Source organism: Hipposideros armiger, unplaced genomic scaffold (genome assembly GCF_001890085.2).
Source record: "Hipposideros armiger isolate ML-2016 unplaced genomic scaffold, ASM189008v1 scaffold_161, whole genome shotgun sequence".
NCBI lineage: Eukaryota > Metazoa > Chordata > Mammalia > Chiroptera > Hipposideridae > Hipposideros > Hipposideros armiger.
This window is the reverse complement of record NW_017731511.1, coordinates 2,131,733-2,155,765: the sequence shown is the minus strand read 5'-3', so window position 1 is coordinate 2,155,765 and position 24,033 is coordinate 2,131,733. Positions and strand designations below refer to the sequence as shown.

At 41.0% G+C, this 24,033-nt stretch overlaps 1 protein-coding gene across 5 annotated transcripts in view; it reads left to right on the top strand.

The window, feature by feature from the left end:
• The window catches only part of SGMS1 (sphingomyelin synthase 1), a 268,383-nt gene that overhangs the window by 61,671 nt on the left and 182,679 nt on the right, over nucleotides 1-24,033 (top strand). For 4 of the 5 annotated variants that reach the window (XM_019651501.1, XM_019651504.1, XM_019651498.1 and 1 more), the window contains 2 exons: nucleotides 794-956; nucleotides 21,164-21,255. The gene's annotated coding sequence lies outside the window, so the exon portion shown is untranslated. Of the gene's footprint in view, nucleotides 1-793; nucleotides 957-12,023; nucleotides 12,065-21,163; nucleotides 21,256-24,033 lie in introns of all 5 variants that reach the window. The other variant, XM_019651505.1, reaches the window with a different exon arrangement.

Sequence of the window (24,033 nt, the reverse complement as noted above, 5' to 3'; positions counted from 1 at the left end):
TTATGAAGAGGGAAGCATACTCACAAAATTAGTGGTATGATCCAAACTTTTTAAAAATCACCCTTTTATTCTTGAAACATTTTTGGACACAAATCACTGATTCTAAAGTAGAGTCCTGTGTTTTTTATTTTTATAAATTTTATTGGGCAACAGTGTGTTTTTCCTGGACCCATCAGCTCCAAGTCAAGTCGTTGTTTTCAATCTAGTTATGGAGGGCGCAGCTCACTGGCCCAAGTGGGAATCGAACTGGCAATCTTGGTGTTAATGAGCACCACGCTCTAACCAACTGAGCCAACTGGCCGCCCAGTAGAGTCCTGTTTTATTATTTAATCCAGCCAGCCTCAAATGTTGTGATTTGTGTGTTTAGTTCAATAGAAACAGTGAATAGCCCTCTTATGGCTTGTTTCCATATCAGTCTTCTTTAAGTGAGAGTGAATTAATTTATTAAACCACAGTGTCCTCATCTGTGTGTCCACCTGCACTTTCATATAAAGGAATCTCTGATTGGCTCATTTCTGAGCAGCGATACCCACTTTGGGATGGAAACAGCATTTCATTAAAGATAAATTCCAAGTTATTTTTTTATCTGTAAAATGAGGACAATAATACCTGTCTCCCGAGGTTCTTAATTCGTACAAGGGATGAAAACTAAGTGAGTGCTGTGTCTTCTAACCAGTATCTCTTGTTAGAATCTGCTTATGAAAACCACACCTCCATGGATTTTCCTACAGTGACTATGCCTTGTGTGTTTGCTACAGACTGCATTTGTTTTTTTGTTTTGTTTTGTTTCTAGGAAGAAAATCTTTTCTGAAGCTGAACCAAGGAAAGGAAATCATTTGGGCTCCTCCCACATCACCAGCCAACAGAATCACCGACCAGGGGCCACACCAACACCTCTTGCTGAATTCCCTGCCTGTAGAAACCTGGAAGGAGACATTTTCACAAGCAGCACTGAGGTTGGTCACTTTGTGCTCTTCTAATACCAGGCATTTCAGCTGTGCCAGGGGCAGAGGGGCCTGTGAGTCCCTTTAGCATCACAGAGCTTCTCCTGTTGAGGTGGGCTGCGGATGTTCTATATGTGCGTCAGTGAAATAGCCGCCTTGCCACCCTTAAAGCTACTCCTGTCTCTTTTTCTTGATTTTATTGGTATTGCACACATGCTGCCATTTCCTCCTTAGAGCCACCACAGCCACCAGGGCTGAGTTTATTTTGCTTTTCTTTTTCCTCTTTCAGACAGAAACAGTGACTAATTTCACCAAATTATTTACCATCTACAAATCGAAGTTGAAGGTAATTTCAATAGATTGAACATATCAATGAAGTAAATGGCACACGTTTCACGTTTCGTTTGGGGGAAGTAAGAAGGGTTGTTTGTAGCACATCCCCATCCCTGGGGTTCGTGACATTTAGACTGAGCTTGTAGAACAAGAAAGAGGCTGTGGGCTGCAAGCGCTCTTAGCATCAGCCTGTACTCTGTGTAACTTCCTGTTTTCCCCTGTTCATGTCACATCTTCAAAGCCTTTCACCCTCTAAAACTGCAAGATAGCATTTAGTTGATTGTTAGGCAAAGGATCTATCTCAGTTTTATTTCTCTTGAGCTTAGCAGTTAGACCTGATACATTCATTTTCTGTCTTAGCTTTTCAGCAAAAGCTTTTGATTTAAATTTTCTATTAAGGAAAAAACTGAATGTGAACAAAAAGTAAACTCTTAGTTGCAGCTGAATATTTATGTTATAGATGGAACCGCATGCAAATAAAGTGAAGAAGGCCCGTAAGCCTGCTTTCCTTCCCTGAAGTGAGGCTGTGTCATGTTTAATGGAGCATTCAGATATATAGGTGTAGGATGACTTTATTTAGAGCTCTGGCTTCCTGTGTTGGTGATGGTCTTTACACTCTGGGTCATCTCCCCTGTGCCTCCCTGTGTGACCTGCGCACTTACTTTACCTTTCTGTGCTTCAGTTTCCTCACCTGTGAAATGGAGACAGTAAAAGTAACTATCTCAGAGTTGTTGCGAGGATTAATGAGTTAGCTCTTTGCACTTCAGATGCCCCTGGCATTCACTAGCTGTGACCTGATACTTTGATTACATTCCTACAAGTTATGTTAGCATATGTGAGCATAGCAGACATTTGAGAAATAAATGTATCAGAACCTCCACATCTAACAGAGTGTTTTCTTCCTTGGAATGGTCTCTTATGGAAAATAAGTACTGATTTTGGTAGAGCAGCCCTTACAGGATGTTTCCAGGATGCCTCCCCTGGGATTGCCTTTGAAGGCTGTGTAACTACTGTATTTTTCCCCATGTATGAGACACTCCCATGTATAAGATGCACCTTAATTTTAGGGCCCGAAATTTGAAAAAAATGTATTACATAAAGTTATTAAACTCAAGTTTTATTCATCATAAAATTCATACAGCTCCTCATCACTTGCGGGAAATGCAAGGAAAAAAAATCTACAACCACTGTATAAGATGCACCCAATTTTTAGACCCCAAATTTTTTGAAAAAGGGTGCTTCTTATACATGGGGAAATATGGTACATTCTTTAAATGGCTCCTAGAGTGGTCAATTTTCTGTCACTTGAGTGAATGAGGATTTGAATTTTTTCTGTTTTTTGTTTTTGATTTTGTTTTGTTTTGTTTAAAGATAAAAGATGTTTGGCATTAAGTCAAGTGAAAAAGTTTTGGATTAAAAACTACCTGTAAAATTTACTCACAAGCATGGTCATCGGGCCAAAGTTAGCTGAGTTTTTGGTTTCAACATGCAGATTATTTTGGGTTTTTGGCTTTTGGGAGTCAATGGTTACTATCTGCTTCCTGCTGAAGAGACTCGATTGCTCCATGCCTAGTTATTTTGTGCTCAAAACCCCATTATCCAACCTGCCTCCTCTATAAGTGGAACGTCAGCAGCAGCCCTTTGTTTTTGGAGTTCACCTGAACGCAGGTCCTAGCCCTGCAGAAACTCCTTGCCCTACTAGAGTCAGAGGGATTGTTTTCTGCTCTACTTGCGGATTTTTTTTTTTTTACCACAACCCTTTTATTCTAATGCTTAATACGTTTTTCCAACTAGATGTACAAGGCAGACATTTATTCACCTTGGCTTTTGAAAATAACTTGAGTGAGGGCCAGCCCCAGGCCTGCATGTGGATGTGCTGAAACGCACGGCCTCACGTCTCCGCTGTCCTCTTTTCCCTCCCATGATTCCAGGAGATGTGAAAATCAGCCTTGCATTCTAGAGTCACTTGTAAGTCAAATCGCCAGCCTTGCTACAGAGTCACTGTTTCCAGCTGAGCATACTGTAATGGAAAATCCAAGTTTGTCTTGAAGCGTTCGCTGCTCTGCAGTGAGTCAATACTTTTCCTCCAAGATAGTTTGGTTGCATGCTACTCCTGGTGCTGCACGGATGGTTGGCAGACCAGCTGTGGTTGCCTAATGTCACTGGTTCAAATTGGCCTGATAGTGATCATATAGGACTGTATGTGCGAGGGAAGTCATTCCAAGTGTAACAGTGATGGCTTCCCTTTGGTCTGAAAAACGGGTACGTTGCATGTTTAGAAACAGTAAAAGCTAGAATATTCAAAAAAACTTTCCTTTTTGTTTTTCGCAATTGTCATTACATTACGATAACAAAGAAAACTGCATGAATGTTTGCTGAAAAATAAAAACCAACTAACAAAAAAGAATTGGGACTTTCTGAATAATATATATCTTTGTTATATGTATATAATTTGTAGATAACATAGCTTTTTATATGTTATATATAACATATGTAACATATACATATAATGTACGTATTATACATAATATATATAATATATAGTTTTATACATTTTCTATATTACATATATAGCTTTTCTATTTTTTTTCACAAAGCTTTCTTTATGGCACTTTGCTTTTTCTTTGACTCATGTTATTCATAAAGTCTCACTCCTTTGACCTCTTTTTTTAAATTTTTTAAGTTTTTATTTTTATGAACAAGTGTGCATGTGAATATTTTCTGCTCTAAACCCAGATTGGTGGTGTCATAGAAATTCTATTTTTTCTTCTTTAGTTCAATCTTTTTGGTATCTCATAATCTGTTCTTAAACAGATGTCTAAGAATTAAATGAATGGCATCACTTCAAAACAGTGATTTGTAAGTAAATATAATACATATGTGCGTCAGATCTTTTTGAATTTTTAAAAATAATATTAAAGACAATAATAAATGTACTTCCGGCCATTTTTAGACACACAGACCCTTGGAAATTATGTTTACACACTTCTCTTGTATGCCACACAAGTCTTTGAAGAACGAAAAGTGGAAGTCATAGGGTGTGGTACCTTCACTTTTCTTTCCCACAAGGTCTAATTTGTTGCTGGAACGTCCAAGCTGTGCCTTGAGAATCTGGCATTGGTGGCGGTGGACTTGGGAGGATTTTAAGAACAAAAAAGTAACAGTTTTCACCACAGTGATTTTAGGCAAAGGTGTGAGACACACAGCCTCTTGCATCTATGGATGCCAGCATCTTGAACTTTCCCTATTAAAACCTGTTAGCAGGATAAAAGCAGAAACTCTTCTTGAAGTGAAATAGCTGCCAGTTATAGTGCCTTTGTCCTAAGTTATGTTTTTTATCAGAAAAGAAAACATCAGCTCCAGGAATCAAAGTCCCCTTTTTAGGTGGATGAGCCCTACAGTTTAGTTCTAGTCATGAATTTGGAGGCTCCACCCTGGTTCTCTTGATTAAATTTGAAACAAGCCTTTCCCCCGCCACCAAATCTCCCAGAGCAGGTGGCTCAGGCAGAGGCCAGCATCTTTATATTACAGTTTCAGTGACCTTGGCCCCACCTCCTGGTCTTATCTCCAAGTAGGGCAACTTACAGTAGCCCTGGGCACTTAAAGCATGACAGATGAAGTAGCCAGCCACGCTAGGGATTCCCCATTCACACAGCCAAGGACGCTCAGGGAGGGGCTTGCAGTCATTAATTATATAGGCAGAGCTCTGAGTGGTAACATTCAAGTAAGATAGTAAATCTCTAAAGAAAGGTGAAATTATGTTGGCATGCCATTTTTAACAAGGCAGAAAAGTGCAAAAGCTTTACAAAATTTTCAAAAGCAGGAGTTTTCTAGTCACTTGAATGAAGTTGTTATGAGAGGTAAAAACATGCAGTAAGCACTGTAATTTAGAAAATCGGAGACTTATATGATAATGTCTCTGATGGATTAAGTCTTCACAGGTGTAGTAATATAACTATTGTAAAATTTAGCTAGTTTGGGCAGCAGAAGATATAGGAGCAGTGTTTTTGGTTGTATATACTGTGTCTGCGATCTCCACATTTTTCAGATCTTAAGCCTTCAATAAGGTCTCCAACCCTGGTTGGTCCAGCTGCTTTGTAGTTTCCACTTGAGTGTATCCTCAGCACTTCGGTCAGAGCTGCATCTTGGCCTTCTCCCTTTCTGTCATCCCCTAAATGCTTCCCCAAACCAACTCACTGTAGATTCTGCCTCCAAAAAGCATCTCAAATCCACTCACTTCTCCCTATCTCACCCTCCTGGTCTCTGGTCACGTGGGTGGCTGTAATCATTCTCTGTTCACTGTCTCTCTTCCATTCTCTCTGTGAAATGCAAATTTTGAAATTCACACCTGCTCCCATCAAAAAACCCAACTTACATCACCCAGCTTTTCCCTAACTGCCCATGATTTTAAATTGAAATCTCACAACCTCAAAGCCCCAGTGACCTGGCCCTTGCCTGCTGAGCCCCAGCCCAACCCCATTCCTCCTCTCCCTCTGATCCAGCCCTGGTGGCTTGGTTTCGGTTTCTCAGAAGCAGGAAACATTCGTTTCCACTTTCCTCCCTGCTTTTAAAAATTTTGTTGACTATTATTCTTTTTTCAGTTCTCCCCTTAAATACCATTTTGTCAGGTAGAGCCTTAGGTTAGAGGTCGTCTTATTGCATCATGTCCATCCCGTTGATAGTACTTACACTTTATTGGTAGATTCTTAGTACTTAGCATAGTGTCTGGCACATACTAGACACTTGGTTGTATTTGTTGAGTGAAGGAATGCAAGTAGTGGTATTTATAAATATTTTAATTGCTTCTAAATATTTTGAGAGGTGGCATGTCTGTTATATGTATGCATAGGTACAACCATTTCTCTTAACCTGGGCCGTGTCAAACACTGCTAATCAATCACTGCTCCCTCCCACCGGGCGTGCTTTCTTAGTGTTGCACTCTAGGCAGCTATTTCGGGTCTACTGATCTACCTGAACTGGCAAGTAACATGAAACCTATTTGCCATTTCTAATCTAGCAGATCTTTAGACACGTTGTGTAAACTCTTTATGCCTTAGTTTGCACACCAGACTGATGCAAGTAATCAGATGGCAAGATAAGATATTCTTTCATGAGGATGAAGTAAGAAATATTGAAAAAAATTAGCAAAGCTTATCCGAATATAAGGTTTATAGTTACGTTGAGTGGGCTTTGATTTAACAAATACTCATCTTGTGATCAGCCAATCTTATATGGAGACTAAAATATAAATTCTTTATACATATAAATAGAAGTTTTAATTGCAGGCTAAGCATGTCTATATGAGCCTTACAACAGGGGCCCTGTTTTTCTTTCAGAATTAAATTGATCTCGTTTCTATATTTACAGATGTTTAGTTTTAATTTTTGCTAGGAAAGAATACATTTCAAGATTAGAATATAAAATGTGAAGAAGATGCTAGTTTTTTGTTTAGTTTACTGTGATTCTGTCCAGTTTTTCACAAAGCATATCCATGGATCACCTGTATCAGACACCAGGGGGGAGGCTTAATTGCAGTTTCCTGACTCCACAACTTACTGAAATCAGACTTTTTGAGGCCTGGAAACGTGCATTTTACATAAGCTCCAGAAGTTTGAGAACCACGCCCATATAATACCTAGTGGATCGTGTGTCATTAGTAAATTCTGAACAGGATCTATGAAAGATGACTCATTCACTGACCTTTTCAGTCTCACCTGAGCATAATGATGCCATCAGAAAACATACCACTGCCACCACTGTACAGTAAAAGGCAAAGATGTTGGTTGCGGTTGAGGTTGAGAACAGCCAGTGACCTTATTCAGCTGGAGCACAGAAGATCAAAGAGGGGCATTGTTCCCAGAAGCTTAAACACACTGGTCTTTCTGGGAACAATGGCTCTTTGACCACGGCTGACATGGGCGGAAGGAACCAGACAATGTTCTGGTCTCCTCCGTGCTGAGTGAGGGCCAGTCCTGCAGTGCAGGGACCGGTACTTCTGGTTTACTTCTCTGGAGCAGCCCAGCAGGGCCAGGACCCCAGTGCCCTTCACCTTCACCTTTACCAAGACGCTCACTGTTTTCCTGCCCTCCTTGGATACCCAGGATGCAAGGAGAAAACTTGCCCTGAACGGGAAGACAGAAACAGTAACAGTGTTTTTTTTAAAAGTAGGCATTGCCAAATGTGTGGGATGTGCTTGACTGTATTAGCTCATGGAATCAGCTTAAAGCAGGGGCAATCCAGGATGTCTGTCTATGAAAAAGCATTTCCCAGCAAATGTTAACCCCGATGTGGACTCTGGAAAGAGGTGACAGGTCTCCATCTCTTGTTCACATCAAAGCTTGCCCTGTGCTGTCAGCCCCCCTTGATCTCCTTTGATCCTTTATGGTACTTACAACTTACACTGTGTAATTCCATATCCAGATTAATATTGTTTTCTGTCATTTCCTGAATATTAATTCCATCTCACCAAGGACAAACAGAAGTGCTCAGTGTGGGGCAGTATTACACCTTCCACCCATCACCCCTGCCCTATTGTTTAGAAAACCTGTGGGGACATTTGTGGTTGTCATGATGATGGTGAGGGGTGTATATATTAGCATTTAACATCCTGAGGGTGTGGGATACTAAACGTCCCTCAGTCCTTGAGACAGTCCCACCCAATGAAGAATTGTCCTGTCCAGAATGCTAATGACATGCCCCTGAGAAACACTGGAGCTCTTTGGGTTTGTCTGCATCTTGTCTAGTGCTGCCTTGAGAATAATCCAGGCATTTAATTAATAGTCCAGGTAAAATCTGTGTGGCTTAATAGATGCAATATGAGCTTCATTATGTGCCAGGAAAATCAACAAGTGGTTGAAGCCATCTTCCTGGATGGCAGTTGTGCCCTGATAGTGGAGCTATATTGCTCTTCCTGGATTCTACTTTGCAGCTTCATCCTTCCTGATGGTATGAGGTAGATGAGACTTATGACTCAGAAAAGAGCCCTGCGCTGCTGCTGCTGCTGTTCCACTCAGGAAGCGCTCTGACTTTAACAAACACTGCTGCATGTTGTCCCACTGACACCTTGGCCCTTCAAAGATAAACAGGGAGATGTGAAGTAAATGAAGTGTTACATTATGAGAGGGAGTGGGGGCAGAGAACCCAATGTTGTATCACTGACACCCTCCCAGGTGACTCCTCTCATAAGAAGGGTGTCCCACAGGATGGATTCTGAGAAATGCTGCTGCGTTGACATGCCCGGCGGTAGGAGGGTTAGAAATTTGGAGGCACTTATTCCGATCTCTGAACCCTTACTTTACCTGTGTTTTAGAAAGTTACTGTGGGGAAAAAAGAAGATTTGAAATAAGTATTAGACAAGGCCAGTACAGGGTCCTTGAATATGTGGTGATTCATATCAGTTATTCAGTTAGAAATAGCACAGAAATGACAGATGGGTAAAAAATTAGGAACACGGAAGGGCAAACAGACAGAATGACTTCTGATCTTATTTTAAAGGACTCAGAGGTTGTACTTAGCCAGACGGATTGTTGGACTAAGGCTGTCTAGTAGACTACAGAATTTGCCTATCTTGAAAACCAGATAACAACTAGACTAACGGTAAAGGCAGCAGGAACAGACTGGGAAAATTCAGCCACAGGAGGGTGAGAGAAATGCGAACTGAAATGATTCAGAGGGCCCTTTTCCCTACAAGGTCTCCTGGGACTCAGTAAACAGCGTGTTGATGCTTTGACTCAGCGAGCCTACTTCTGGAAGCAATTTCTAAGTAAATGATAAGAGCTGTGTTCAGAGAGTTAGCGCTTGACGGTGCTTAGTGAGCATTGTCTGAAACTAAACATTCCGAGCAACCCAGATGGCCCCCCAAAGGGCGATGGATGGATATGTTATAATTCATCAGTGTAATGGAGTATTGTGTAACCATGACAAAGATGTTGAGGAAAAATATTGACATGGGACGAAATGTATGAAAAATAGGCTAAAATAGAATATATAAAGTTAACAATTCAATAAAGAAACTATGTGGCATGGGGGAAAATCTGGAAAGGCATTAATCAAAATGTTCCCTTGGATTACCTTTAAGTGGTAGAATTCGAAGTACCTGGAATTCTTTCTTAAGGCTTTAACACTTGTCATGCTTAATGTAAACATATAATTATTTTTGTAATTAAAACAAAAGCTTAATGCAGTAAATAAAAACATGATCTAATGTATTAAAAGGTGCTTTGTCAACCTTTTACCCAAATATTTCAATATTTAATCATTTTTAAACCCAAATATTCCTGGTAGTTCGAAGGAGCTATTAGTCCCTCACACCATATTCTGAATTAGTTGATTATTTGCACAGAGGAAATAGGGTTCTGATTATAAGGAATGAATGTGGGAGGACTTGAGTCAATTAAAGGGTGGAAAGAAAGAAGGGATATCAGTATAGTTAGGCGATGTATAAAAACTAAGTCTAATATTTCACCCCTAAGAACATAGTTTGAAATTTCCTCCTGAAACAGTGTACACTCATGTCTCTTGAGTGCCTCAGGAATTCCCACTAAGCCGAGGCCTGTTCTCTGGCCCCAAAAGCGTCTGAATCAGAAATGTGAGTGCATCTCAGGGGCTAGAGCTGACTTTCAAAAGAGTCAGGTTTCCAGCCCAAGGCCTAGTTCGTCGTAGGCTTTTCATTCTCCAAGGTGAAGCCACAGAGCTGTATCAATGAATCAGCCCATTAAGAATTTAGGTCTTGTTTTAAGGAAATACTTTGCAGCGGCATTTCTCAGAATACACTGTATGGGTCATTATTCTTATGAGAAGGCTCCATGGGGATAAACAAAAAACGGGGCAGGGCCAGTAAGTTTGTGAAAGGAGATAGGTCAGCATGTCCGCCAGGGCTCTATGCCCACATTCACATCTCACATTTAGTATATTAAGGCTCCACAAGTTTCTTTGTAGTGAATAGGACCCACTTGGATACAAGGATAAAGGAATTTATAATGATAAACACATGTACAAAGTGTGGCACTGTCCCCAAACAGATAAGAAGCACGTGTTACTAGTAAGAAAAGTAAAAATTAAGAAAAGAGACTAAGGCACAAACAGGCATCCTGTGTACGTTCCTTTAAAATATGAAATAAAGTCATGAGTGCACTTTAGGGTCGTTCCTTCCCTTCTGGTTAGGTGGGTGATAATGGGGTCCTTGGTGACACAGAGCAAGCTGTAGGGGAGGGAACTGGCATGTAAACCGTGCTGCGCCAGCCAAATGCGATGATAGCTTTCTGAGTACTGAAGTAGGTGTTGACATTCCTGAAAACCTTTTATTTCAGTTCTTTCTGAAAAGACCACATCTGAATAGTTTTTCCTGGAAGGTCTTGTTTTGAGGACTGACCCCTCTCTGTGACACCTTCCCGCCTAATGTGTGTTTTTAGTTATCTTATTTAGTACTTTTAAACTGGATATAAACAAAAGGTGTTCATTTCCACATTATCAGTGCCTCCCTGAGCCCCTTCCCTGAGGCATACTTTAATACATGCTCATAACTTTTATTTAGTACAAATGTAAGAAACCACACGGTGATGCCTCTACATGTGTTGAACAAGCCACTATGAAGAAAGACGGCTTTCTCAGTACTTAGGGAAAAATCCCTTTATATTCTTACTTGGTGCAGAATTATGTGGCTTGCTCTGTTTCCCTTTTGGCTCTGGCTATCAGAACTTTAGAAATCATTTTCATGTTCCAGCATAATAGCAGCATTACCTGGCGGTTAGAAAATGGACTTCTTTTTCCATTTCATGACTTCACATTTGTAACTGTTTCTTCCAAGTGCAGGTGTCTTTAATTGTATGTTGCCTGAAATCTCTCTTGGAGATGCACAGAACTTAAATAATGTAATAGAACAAACTGCTCATGATGGCTTCGTGATTTTAGATAAACCATTCATTTGGCTTGTGTCTTTAAGATTTTTGGACAGAATATTTCATATGATTTTTATCAGCTATAAAGAAGGCCAGGGATTTTGGAGGAAACACTAGGGTCAAAAATTTCTGACACAGCTTAAACCCTTAAGTTGTGTGTGTGTTTTAGTAGCCAGCATTACAGCGTGGCTGGTCATTACTTGAAGAACTTTTTATTTAACTGGTACACATGAAAGCAATGTGGAGCTTTTCATGGGAGTGGGAAGATGACTGACGGGCATGGGGACCATTTAAAATGTTTTGTATATGGATGGACTGTGCTGCTTTTTCATTGTAAAGAAGATAATGAGGATTGGACAAGGGAATTGCAAAGGGTCTTTCTCACACTGTGGGGTTGAAATGTGCAGCAGGGCTACTCATTCCCTCTCCTGCACCCTCCCGCACTTCGTCCTGCTTTGCCGAGAGCACTAATTGTACGGCATTGTAATTGTTTGTTTACGGTCTGTGTCTCTAGTACACTGTAGTTGGCCTGACTTTGTTCTTCTTTGTGTTGGTTGTATCTAACACAATGCTAGCAGTGAGTTTTTTGCATATATGACTCATATTTCTTCTGAAATAGCAGATTAGGAGGCATATTTTAGGCCAGTAAGTATTTCAAAACATTGGCAAGTATTTTGAATAGTCAAAAGGAGTTGGGAGGTATTTTTCACCTCCAAAGCATAATACGTGTTCATTCCAAAAGCTGAATAGTCAAACCAGATTGGGCAGCATATTTGCCCCCAAAGTGTAGTATGTTCATTCCAAACAAACAAACAAAATAATCGGGTAATCTCACATTTCTGTTACTTAGGTTCTAAAGAGCAGTTTGGTGCTGAGGCCTGATGGAATGGGGTAAGTAACCCTTCCTCCGGCAGCTCTTTACACCGTTTCTCTGTATTTTCGTACTGTTCTGGGTGTGAACATCCACTCTTATTGGTGGAAGGCCACAGTCCATCTGGCCCTGTATTGTGCTGAGGACATAGTGGTGACCGAACATGTGGACTCTCATCTCAGGGATGGAGTTCATATTCTGAAGTATGAGCAGCAGACTCAAGTCTTAGAATTTACATACATTCTTGCTGCCTTCTTTTTTTCTTGAGGGTGGGTGACACACAGAAAATCATAAATAAGAAAGTTTGAGTCATAGATTTGCTATTTGTGATAAGGATGCTCTCCTACAAGCAAAATTAGATGGGGATTTTTTTATTTACATTTTCCTTCTCTATCCACACTCACCCTGAACACTTATTTTGTGTTATGCCATTGATGTTACTTCCTTTTCACCAGCGTCCCAGCTCTAGAGCTGGTACGTTCTAGAGCCCAAGTTGTTTGTTGTAAATCTAGTCACTTTCGGATAACCATAGTTATTTGTAGATTACTGCTCTCACAGTGTTCCCAATGGACATTATGACTAAAGGGATGATAGAATGAGATTTGTACTAGTATGTCACTTTGATGAGTGACATACGAGGTCGGACAATTGATTTCGCGGACTCATTCTAAAAAAAGTGCTACGTATCTCTTTTCTGAATATCACTATGGTCACCTACGAAGTACTCCCCTTGGGAAGCTATGCACTGACGCCAGCGCCTAGTCCACCCTTCAAAGCAATTTTGGAACTCTTTTTCTGGAATGGCCATCAGAGCTGTTATCGTATTACCCTTGATATCCTGAATGTCATCAAAATGTCTTCCTTTCAATATTTCCTTTATCTTCGGGTAAAGAAAGAAGTCATTGGGGCCCAGATTAGGTGAGTACGGAGGGTGTTCCAATACAGTTATTTGTTTACTGGCTAAAAGCTCCCTCACAGACATGTTGTGTGAACTGGTGCATTGTCGTGATGCAAGAGCCATGAATTGTTGTCGAAAAGTTCAGGTCGTCTAACTTTTTCACACAGCCTTTGTTTCAGTGCTTCCAAATAGTAAACTTGGTGAGCTGTTTGTCCAGTGAGTACAAATTCATAATGAATAATATCTCTGATATCAAAAAAGGTTAGCAACATCGTTGCAACAAGTTTGCAAGCTTAATTATCAGACCTTGTATCATGACCTTTCAATGATTTGGGCTTCTTTAATGCACATTTTTTGGATGAGACATGGATTGTATTGAATGTTGCTCAATGAAATTCTGGTTGCTGCCAAGGAAATGTTTTGTGGAGTGTCTGTGTGACCCTGAAATTATGTCCCTGCTTGCCTCACTGGTGAGGCTTTCAGCTTTAAGCAACAGTCTCTGCTGCTTACTGTAGTGTGACAGTAGCCCATCACTTAACCCCGAGAGGCTCAGAATCCTCATCTGTAAAATTGGGATCGCTTCATGAACTCTGAGTAGTTCTGAAGATTGAATAACATCTGTAAAGTGCCTGTTATAAATAAGACTAAGAACAGAGTTGGCCCTCAGTACACAACAGCTACTCTTATCTTTTAAAATGGAAGACTTCTTTTTTTATTTCTAAGCATTTTGAAATACAGCTTATAATACTTTTTTGAGTTATAGTAGTTCATATTTATTGATATTTTAGTGAATTCATAGTGTATTTCAAATTCTGTAGATTGCATTCTTCTTGGTCTATAGACATATTGTTTACTTATTGATGTTTTCACATGTAGCTCAGGGCTGTCTTGATGCAAAACAGCAGCAGCGATTAATTAATTAATTAATTAATTAATTAATTAATTATTATTATTATTATTTTATTTGTATAGTCCTTAGTGCCAGATACAGGAACTAAGCTATTTCTTGGGGAATTGTGGGAGGGGAACAGCGTTGGGGAATCGGGGAAGGGGAACAGACAAGTTGCTGTCCTTTTGTTCTTCAGTCTAGTTGTGGAGGACATCGCTTCACTGGCCCATGTTGGTATTATCATTGCGCTCTTCCCTGGGTGAGGCAGTCGCTTGCCAGCCTTTGGATGGCCACTTACGGCGGCTCACAGCAGCTCACGCTGGCTGCCAGCCACTCACAGTAGCTCATGGCAGCCCACTGGAGCAGGAGCTGCAGCCTACACAGTCGCTGGCGACTCATGGCAGCCCAGCTCCATGCCGAGCTGTTGTTCACCATCTTAGCTGTAGAGGGCGCAGTGTCACTGGCCCATGTGGGATCCGAACTGGGGCCCTGCTGCTCAGAGCTGGTGCCAAGCCAACTCCTAACCAGCGCGCCACTCAGCCAGCCCTTGAATTCAGCTCTTTACATAAATTATCTCAGTTAGTTCTTACAGTGAGGACAGCAAAGCACAGAAAAAGGTTAATTGTTTCAAGGCTACATTGGAGGAGCTGTGATTGAAACCCAGGCATGCCTGACTTCTAAGCCCAGGTTCTCAGCCCTCGTCTTTCCCTCAGCATGTGTGAAATCACTGGGAAGATGGCCCTTCAGAGTGGCAGATGCAGGTGTTTCGTGGATGACTTTTGGGTTGGGTTGGTACCATGTGCTTAAACACATTATTCTGTAGTTAAAGGATTCATGCTGTTAGATGTAGAGCTAGCACAGTCACCCCTGAGCACTGCGTGCTGTTTCTGTTCCTCCCGGGCCCCTATCATAGCCTGTTCTTGCTCTAGTTCTTAGTCATCATGTCTTGGGGGAGGCAGTATATCAAGTGGTGAAGACCCCAGGACTCTGAGACTGGACAGCCTGCAGTTGAATCCCAGCTCTGCAATTGCAAGCTGTGTACCTTAGAGCAAGTTACTTATCCTCTCTGTGCCTCAGTTTCTCATCTGTAAATTGGGAATAGTAAATAGTGCTTACTCTAAAGGGTTGTGAGAATTAAAAGAATACATGCGCACACGTGCACACACATGGTGCTAAGGGTACTTAGAACAGTGTCTGGCACATAGTGCGTATTCTCCAAGTGTTTGTGGTTAATGATAAGATGATGACTTTCTCTGAGCCTAGCCATGTCGTTTTTGTCTCCTGTTTCACACGGGGCCTGCTCCAGTGCCCTACAGATGATGGGTGCTCCCTGAAAGTCCGTTGAGGGTGTGGATAGGCATGGATGGGCTGAATGGTGGAACACATGACCAGTTCTTCTTCATCTTGAAGTTATATTTTCCTCATTGACATAAACTCTCTATCTTGTCTTTAATAGAATCAGAGACTGAATAACTGGAAAAAGTTGACCCAGAAAGTTAACAATATCTGTCATTATTAATAATAATAGCTAACATTTATTAAGTGCTTAGTATGTGGGAGGCACAAGCTAAATATTTTATGATTAACTTACTGAATCCTTCCAAGTGTCTTATGAGGTGGGTATTATCCCATTTTGCAAATGGTAAGTACCTCAGCCTTATCCCTGTAGTAAAGAGATTGGACTTTCAAAACGGGAAACTGGGCATGACTGCCACAGCGCCAGCAGTGCTGGGCTGCCTTCTCAGGTCTCCCCGAGTGACCTTTGGCCTGCAGTGAAGCGCTCGGTAAACAGTTGTATTAACTATTATTACTGCAACTTCCACGAGGCAGAATCATGAATACCGATAGTATTTGAATACCAATATGGCAGCTCTGCACACTGGTAATGATCATAGCAATCATGTCATGGGTATACAGACTACATGTTCCTTAGTTAAAAATTCTTGCTTTTGGAACAGTCTTCATAGTGAAGCTAAAATTCTCAGACTTTTGGTTAAAACTGTTTTCTCTGCGCTATCTTTGGTGGAAATGGAAAAATGCTGCCCCTTGTTCTTAGCAGGTTCGTGCTTAAAATGATGTTAAATGGTGGAGTCTTTCTTGTTTTTTCTCCCTAGATTAAGCCTTCCCTGTGAGTTTCATACCTTGAGTTAGGTTTCAGTGATCTTCACGTATCTACTTTGGATCTTTTTCCTTCCCCCCACCTCCCCCAATTTTCCCCAGAAGTGTATAGCCCAGCCTTGATCACTTTGACCCTGGCTGGTATTTACTATGACATGAGGTTGTACGCCCTCGTTCACAGTCAAGGTCTGCAGTATAGAGAAGGGTAACCTGTGTGAGCTGATGTGCTGTACTGAGATATTTATCCTCTCTGACTTGTTCTTCATGGGACTTATCAGTGTGGCATTTGTAAGGAGGTCACTGACATTCCTTTTCATACCTCCTCCTTCGGTGCCCCAACTCCACAATCTGGGGCCAGAAATGGGCATATTAAATCACGACATATAGGTGGAGTACAACAGGATTTTTGCCTATTCACTAATCCTCACTCATTCAATTTGTGTAGGATGTAACGTTACCCCAAATAGAGGATTGATCCTATTGGTTGCACAGTATACGAATTTCTTGAGAATGCAATTGATTTAATTATATTAACATTCCAGATTCTTCCCTCTGAGAGGTTCTTTTAACCTTTGATCTAGTACACCTTTTCTTGTTTGTTTCTAGTAAGAACATGCTTCCCCATCTTCCCACTATCTTTAAACATTTTCTGCTTGAGCCAGGTGTGTATTCCTGCACTCTTGAAATTGCTGGTCACCCCATCTGGATGAAATATTTTGGTCTTTATGATGAATATAGTAGTTGATGCTAGTTTATAAGTATCTTTATGACATTCTCTTCTGAAGAATTCTGATGAGTTTTTTGCATCTTATTTTTACCCTTTTTGTGTTGTTATGGGGTCACCATTTGTTGCCCTTCTGGGCCTTTACCTGGAAACACCAGTTAAACTGTCAGTTTTCCCCTCAAATATGTTGAGCGCTGTTTATGGAAAGCCTGTCAGGCTCTTTGGCTCCTCCATTCACCAGCCGTGTGACGCTGTGAAGCTGCTGAGCCCCTCTGCCCGTTTGCTCATCTGTAGAGTGGGCTGATAACAACACCTACTGTTTAGAGTTCATGCGAGCACTCAGTGAGATAATGCATGTTAAGTGCCCATTCGTAGTGCTTAGCGCGCCATAAGCACTCAGAAACGCTTATTTATTATAAAGGTGAGCACAGCTGCTGTGAGAATACTTAGGTTGGGGCACCAACCCAGCTTCAAATGGTGGTCATGAAATATTCCCCAGCCATTGTAAAGCCTCAGTGAGTTAGTCAAGAGAAGAAAGGGAGGAAAGGGTGTTTCTGAAGGAAAATTGCTACAAGGTTTTTACTAGTGAAGGGGCAAAAAATGTTGGGAGATGAAATGGAAAGGTGAGTAGAAAGCAGATCTTAAAGAGGCACTGATGGTATTCCTGGTAAATGGGAAACCATGGAAGAACTGTACTTAATTAGAGTACCGGGCACGTGCTAAACCAAGGAAACAGAATTCAAAAGGGTCCACATGGAGACACTGAGACCTGTGAGAAGACTGATCTAAGAGCCCCTGCAGGATAGGGAGTGCTTGGACAATGAGGAGGACCAAGGGACAAATAGACACTGTGTTTACATCAGATCTTGGCTTTAGGTTCTTAGGGGACTTGAAGTAAAACCAAAGAAAGGTACTACTTCCATGTGTTATTTCCCTTTGAGAATTAAATGGGCTGCAATGTGCATTTCTAATATTAGGAGAAAACCTGCTCACAAGGTAGAAAGAGGTCATCCCACATTTCTGCCTGGCACACTGCTTGGAACGCTGTGCGTGCGCGCGTGTGTGTGTGTGTGTGTGTGTGTGTGTGTGTGTGTGTGTGTTTGTGTGTGTGCGCGCGCGCGAGTCTCTGGGCACGAGTCTGCTGGCTCATGTAGGGAGAGACCTATTCTCCATTTTCCTGTGATTGTAAAATTCTCTTTTATCACAGTATGTGATGAAAATACTGTTCTTGTTTGCCAATTTCCTTTTGATTAACTTTGTGTCTGGGGTTGCAAGTTTTCATTTCGACTGTTTTTTTCCTAATTATTTTCTCATCAGTGGTTAGAAGCAGAAATGGAAATACGTCAGAAAATGATTTATGTGAAAAGGAGTCTTCTCCCCACCCCTAAGTACTTTTGTGCATAAACAAGAAAAAGGAAGACTAGCAACTAACTTTCATTTCTTTGGATACACTATAGTGTTTTGTTATGCCATTTGGAGGAAGAGTAATAGAAATAAATCTAATTATGTGTCAGAGTGATAGCCAGCTGGCTATCTGAAGTGAGTATCAGCTTTCTGGAAGGAATAGAGACATTTTCCTGTCATTTTGTTTGGAATTGCCTGATTGCTAGAGAGCATTTCTCTTGCCACAACATCGCAATAAAAATAAACACATACATTTCCAAGAAGCAGATTGTTAGAGTTTCTTTGGAATGTTTAAATCAAGAGCATTTATTATATGCTCAAAGTGTTTGATTCTTAACCCCTGCAAGAGAACAGCCCTTGTGTTCCTTAGCATCAGTAATGTTGAAATCATAAAGAAGAAAAGAGGTATCTGGTGCCAGACTTGCCCTCCTGTGGTAAACTACAAAACTGAGCATCATATGAGGCAGTTGTTATTAGTCACTGGGCAACAGACAGCCAACACTGTGACCCTTGAGAGAAGAGAATCTCGTGCAGTGAGACACACATTGGCTCTGGTGTTCTGCTCGAGCGCTTTTCCTGCCTTCATACTGGGAGGGGAGTCCTAGCAAGCATGGTGGTCTCATGGAAGTCAGGGCTGCCCAAGAGGCTGGAATGTGTGCGGGTATGGCAGAGTACTGGGGAGGAGGGAGCTATGTGAGGGAATCCAGAAGCTGGGATGTTTATATACGTATGGGTTGAGACCTAGCAGAGAGAAGCTGCTACCAGAGTCCGAAGTGAATGGCTGTGCCCGAGGTCATGCTGTACTGAGAGATATGGAAAGCTCTGGCCTAGCAAGGGTGGAGAGACCTCTCCGAGCACCTTAGCTGTTCCACTGAGACACCAGAAAGACCACGTCTTTGGAGTAAGTGTCATACCTCAGAGTAAGGGCCATGCACTAGGCAGGACTAAGGACATAACTGAAATAGACCTGTCTTAACCAAATATAAAATCAAGCCTGACAGGATAGAGAGAATCCGCCAGTAATTTAGAGGTCATTGGAATTAAACTGAATACCTCCTAATTGCCTGCCTTCTAACAGAAGAGAAGCATGCAAAGAAGCAGGAAAATGTGACTCATATTTAAAATGAAAAGGAATCAATAGAAATAGAAAATGCCTTTAAAATAGTGTTACACTATAGGTTTTGGTCTCTAATACCATTCTCCACTGAAAGGAACCAGCATTTTTTGGAGAAATGGCTGCATTCAGAGCAGAGGTGGGGTAGGGACAAGATGAGCCCAGAACTTTGTTTTTAAATGTCAGAAAGTAAGGAAATAAAAGTAAGAAAAAAAATGATGTGGGCATGTTACAGAGATAAAGGAGCCAGCTTAAAGGGGCGCCCACTGCCTATAAATCTGAGATGGTTTAAGCACCAAAATAATTAAGTCCAGGGATAAATTATAAACAATTGAAAAAGAAGGACTTCGTGTACCCATACTGATCTTAAGTAGGTAAACAGACAAATAAGTAATGTACAATGCTGAGTAATGACTGACAATTTGGGGGAAATGCTGGAGTTGGAACAGGCAGCATGTTGCAGCCATTGCAATAAAATTTAGATCAGGCAAGGATCACCAATGGATACTAAATCTAGGAGGAAATTTTGCTGAGGGATAAGATATTTTCATGGTCTCAAAGTATCTTCCCACAGATTACTTATTAGTTGCCAGGGAAAAAATAATAATTTTTCATTGTAGAAATTAGACAAAACCTTGGCTGGGTGATCAAAATGAACAGTGCCAAGGAGGCTTAGATGGACTTTAGATGCTTTCAGATAGGACACCTGGAGAAGGAAACATCATCTCAATGGTTCCCTGGCTGATAATGGCATGACCTGAATTGAATCATGAGGAAATGTCAGACAAGTCAAAAGGAAATGTTTTATTCATATAAAAAACGGGGAGGACTATATTTTTCTAAAGCGTCAGTGTAATAAAAGACAAAGGAAACCTGTGTGTTTCAGATTAATGGCCATTAAATGTAATACCTAACCCTTAACTGGAGATTGTAGGAAAAGAAATGCTCTAAAGTGTTTTACTGAGTTAACTGAAAATGGTGGTGGATTAAAGTACTGTGTCAATATTAAATCTGCTAATATTGATAACAGCATTATGGCACTGTAAGAATTCTCTATTTTTAAGAAATAGATTCTCAAGTATTTAGAGGTAAAGCGCCATGACATATGGAACTTATCTCCACCTGGCTCAGGAAAAAAAAAATGTTGAGTGAATGTGTGTGTCTGTAGAGAGAGGGTAAATAATTAAGTATATGGGTCAGATGTTAATAGTAGGTGAATCTGGGTAAAGAATATGTGGTATTCTTTGTACTATTATTATTTTACAACTTTTCTGGAAGCTTGAAGTTATTTCCAAGTTAAAAAAAAAAAGCCCAGCAATTATAACTATGATTTAAAGAGAAAAAAAGAGTATGAGTATATGAAAAATATACATGAGTTTCTTAATTATCTTGGTGTGGATTTTCTACCTTGTGGGTTGTCTTTGGTAAATAAACATTTAATCTTGTGACAATGTCTGTTTCGCCCAGGAGGCAAAGCCGTTTCTATACCTATTGACTAAGAAATTATATCTAGTGCAAGAAGAAATAATAAGACTGTTTTTCAATTGAAACCATCATATTTTGTGCCATAGACGAGTTTGGAATGAGGACTCATAGTGGTGGTTCTAACTCTTCCTTTCATATCTGCTGGCTGAATGAATGGTCATGGGAAAGTTGCCTGACCTTTGGGAAGTTCAGCAGCTGCATTTTAAAATAATATTTGCTTATTCTCAAGATCTTTCAGCTCAGATGAGAAAATGCATGTGAAAGCTCTTTGTAAATAATAATGATTTGTTGTGCAAACATTAAGTTACTGGAAATAGTTGTGAAAGATGAAAATGACTTTGACTACAGTAGAGATTTTCCTTAATTCAGGTGGCCCTTGTTTCTTTTAAATGTCAAGGTTAACTCTACAAGAGAGCTTCTTTCCCCAGCAGACCCTTTGGTTCCTTCTGGTTGCTTCTTCCCTCATTTCCTGCCTTTGTTGTTCCAGGCAAAGCTTCAGTGACTGAAGGAGTTGTGGATTTCCTGAACTTCAACAACAGTGAAGTAGGAGTGTAGCAGAGAGTGTGTGAAAGACAGCACGTAAGTCTAACCCTGCGTTTTATCCAATCCCAAACATCTCATGGATCTGCAGTTCCTCCGAATAGCTCCTGCTTTGCTCTGAGACTGTGTGAGGCTCTGATGGATGGAGGGACCTTCTAGGCCTCAGAGGTGCAACAGGTCAAATTCAGCCAAGGAAAGGCCAGGATGGTTTGATGAAGGAAGGAAAAAGGATTGAAGAAGGCAGCTTCCTGTTGGGAGAGGAAGGCAGCATGGGCCACGGTGGTAGAAACATGTAAAACAAAGGGCACAGGAAGTGACGTCTGCCTGAGTCACAGGAAATGACAGAAAAGGCCACTGCAGGATATGAAGTCACATACACCAGGACATTTAAAAGTTTAACATTTAAACTTGACATTTAAAAAGAAAAAGGGCTACCTGAATGAAGGAAAAGCTCTACCTTAGTCTAAACCATTTTTCATCTTTAACCAAAACTATTAATAATAATTAAATGTTTCTAGAAGAAGTTATTAGGAACGGTTCTAAGGAGGCCTGGGAGAATCATTTGGGGCCAAGCCCTTTCCTTTAATTTGGAATCGCTTTTGATTGAGGCTCTTTATCCTTCCTGGAAGCTTGCGGTCACCAGGTCCGCCCTCTTCTCTGGAGTTGTGCTTTGGCCAGTGCTGCTCAGAGTGTCGATCTGAGTTGAGATGAAAAGTTTGCTCTAGAACATAGACCAGGAAATTGCTTCCTTCACTGAGGAAATCTTGTGCCAAAAGTAAAAATCAGCTGCAGTAAACGGTGCTCTTAGTGTCAGTAGTTCATTTCCATCCTGGCACATATTACTATGTTTGTTTATATATCCAAACAAAAGATTGCTTAGTTTTGCTTGTTTTTAAGCTTGATAAGAATGGTACATTGCACGAAGTATTCTGCAACTTCCATTTTTTTCACTCAGTTAAGTTGTTAAAATTCACTTGTTGCACGCTGTTGTGGTAAAGTAATTTTTAATGTTAAATAAAATTTTGTTTTATCCAGAATCTAATTATAGTATAACTGAAGGGCCCTGCAAATATCTAGCCTACCACAATTCCTAAGTTAGTAGTATTCAAGTGATATATATATATATATATATATATATATATGGATTTTAAAGATTTTATTGGGGAAGGGAACAGTGTTGGGGAATTGGGGAAGGGGAACATTGTGTTTTTCCAGGACCTATCAGCTTCAAGTCAAGTTGTTGTCCTTCAATCTTAGTTGTGGAGGGCGCAGCTCAGCTCCAAGCCTAGTCACTGCTTTCAACCTAGTTGTGGGGGGAAAGGGAGGGGAGGGAGGGTGCGCAGCCCCCTATTCCATGTGGGAGTCAAACTGACAGCCTTGTTGTTACGAGCACGTGCTCTCACCAGCTGAGCTATCCGGCCGCCCGTTGGCAGCTCAATGGCAGCTCAGCTTGGGCACAGCTCACTGGCCCATGTAGGAATCAAACTGGCGACCCTGTTGCTCAGAGCTTAGGCTCTTAACCAACTGCACCACCCGGCCTGCCCTCAAGCAATATTTTAAAGTCAATTTTTTTCTTACATGCCCTTTATCAATTTTCTTAAACCTTTTAATGTTTACCTGATAAATTACATGATAATTTAATTTATTTCACCTAGGGATAGGGAAATATTGAAGTAGTGATTTCTTTGAAAGCTAGCTTAACCACATCTGTACTCATGTGACATACTACATATCCTTACACTCTTGCCTTTTTTTCTTTTTTCTAGTTAATCTCTTGAATATTTCTGTCTTTAGAAGTTGGAATCACTACTTTTGGAATAACTCCTAAGAACAGAGTTCTTACTCAGCACCCCTTCATTATGCCTCCCAATCTGTTTTCCTCTAAAGTGTCATTTTTCTTTCTATCCAGAACACTAGGTCTAAAAGATTCAGTCATGGATCTATGCCTGTGGGTGCCTTTCATATGGAGTGCAGAACATTGCCGCTTGCCGCTGTGAATTAGAGGCATCATCTCTGTAAACTCCATGCCCTCACATTCTACACTCCCCTAAATACTTTAGGCCTAGGAGGCAGCACAAAGTTTGTGGTCTATAGAACGTTAAATGGACTTCGTCTTCGGCACATGAAGAAGTTTTATTTCAAAATGGATGTCAACTGAGGTTGCTGATTTCATAGTTTATTCATTCTGCAGGAGAATAATCACCTGCAGGCAACCATACCTTTTCAGAGGCTACATAGACCTGGCAGGTATGGGTGGATTAGGACTTCGTGATGACAGTGATGTCAGGCATGTTTCTAATCTGCAAAATCTTCATGCTTTATAGGTTACAGGCAGCATTCTTGTAGTAACACCAGTGTAGTCATCGGAAAACATTCCTAGGAGATGCTGAGCTGTGTGGCTAGAGATTCCCGGAGGGACTGCCTGTTTTTGACCCCATACTTTCACTTGGAAAATATAAATATCAGGCAATTCTGTGGCTTTTTCTCCCTTGGATAGCAAATTCTAACAAGTAGTTACTGTCTCTGTGTCCTCATGTTCTTGGGTCATTGTTGGCTGTCAGTTCAGACAGTACTGCAGGTTTTTGGTTTGGCCAGCTGAACACTTCAGAAGCTTCACCTGGAGAACTGGGAAAGAGATGAGGCCGGACTGGAGAAGCTGCTCAGGAATGGCAGGTACTTCCCAAGGAAGCCCTGCCCGGCCTTCTGGACTGGGGAGCCATTGTTCACAAGTGCCGTTGTAGGGAAAGGAATCTTACTGCCACTGCTCCCAGTTTAGTTGACCTGGGCCTGGCAATTCGTTTGGTAGAGCAGTAACTG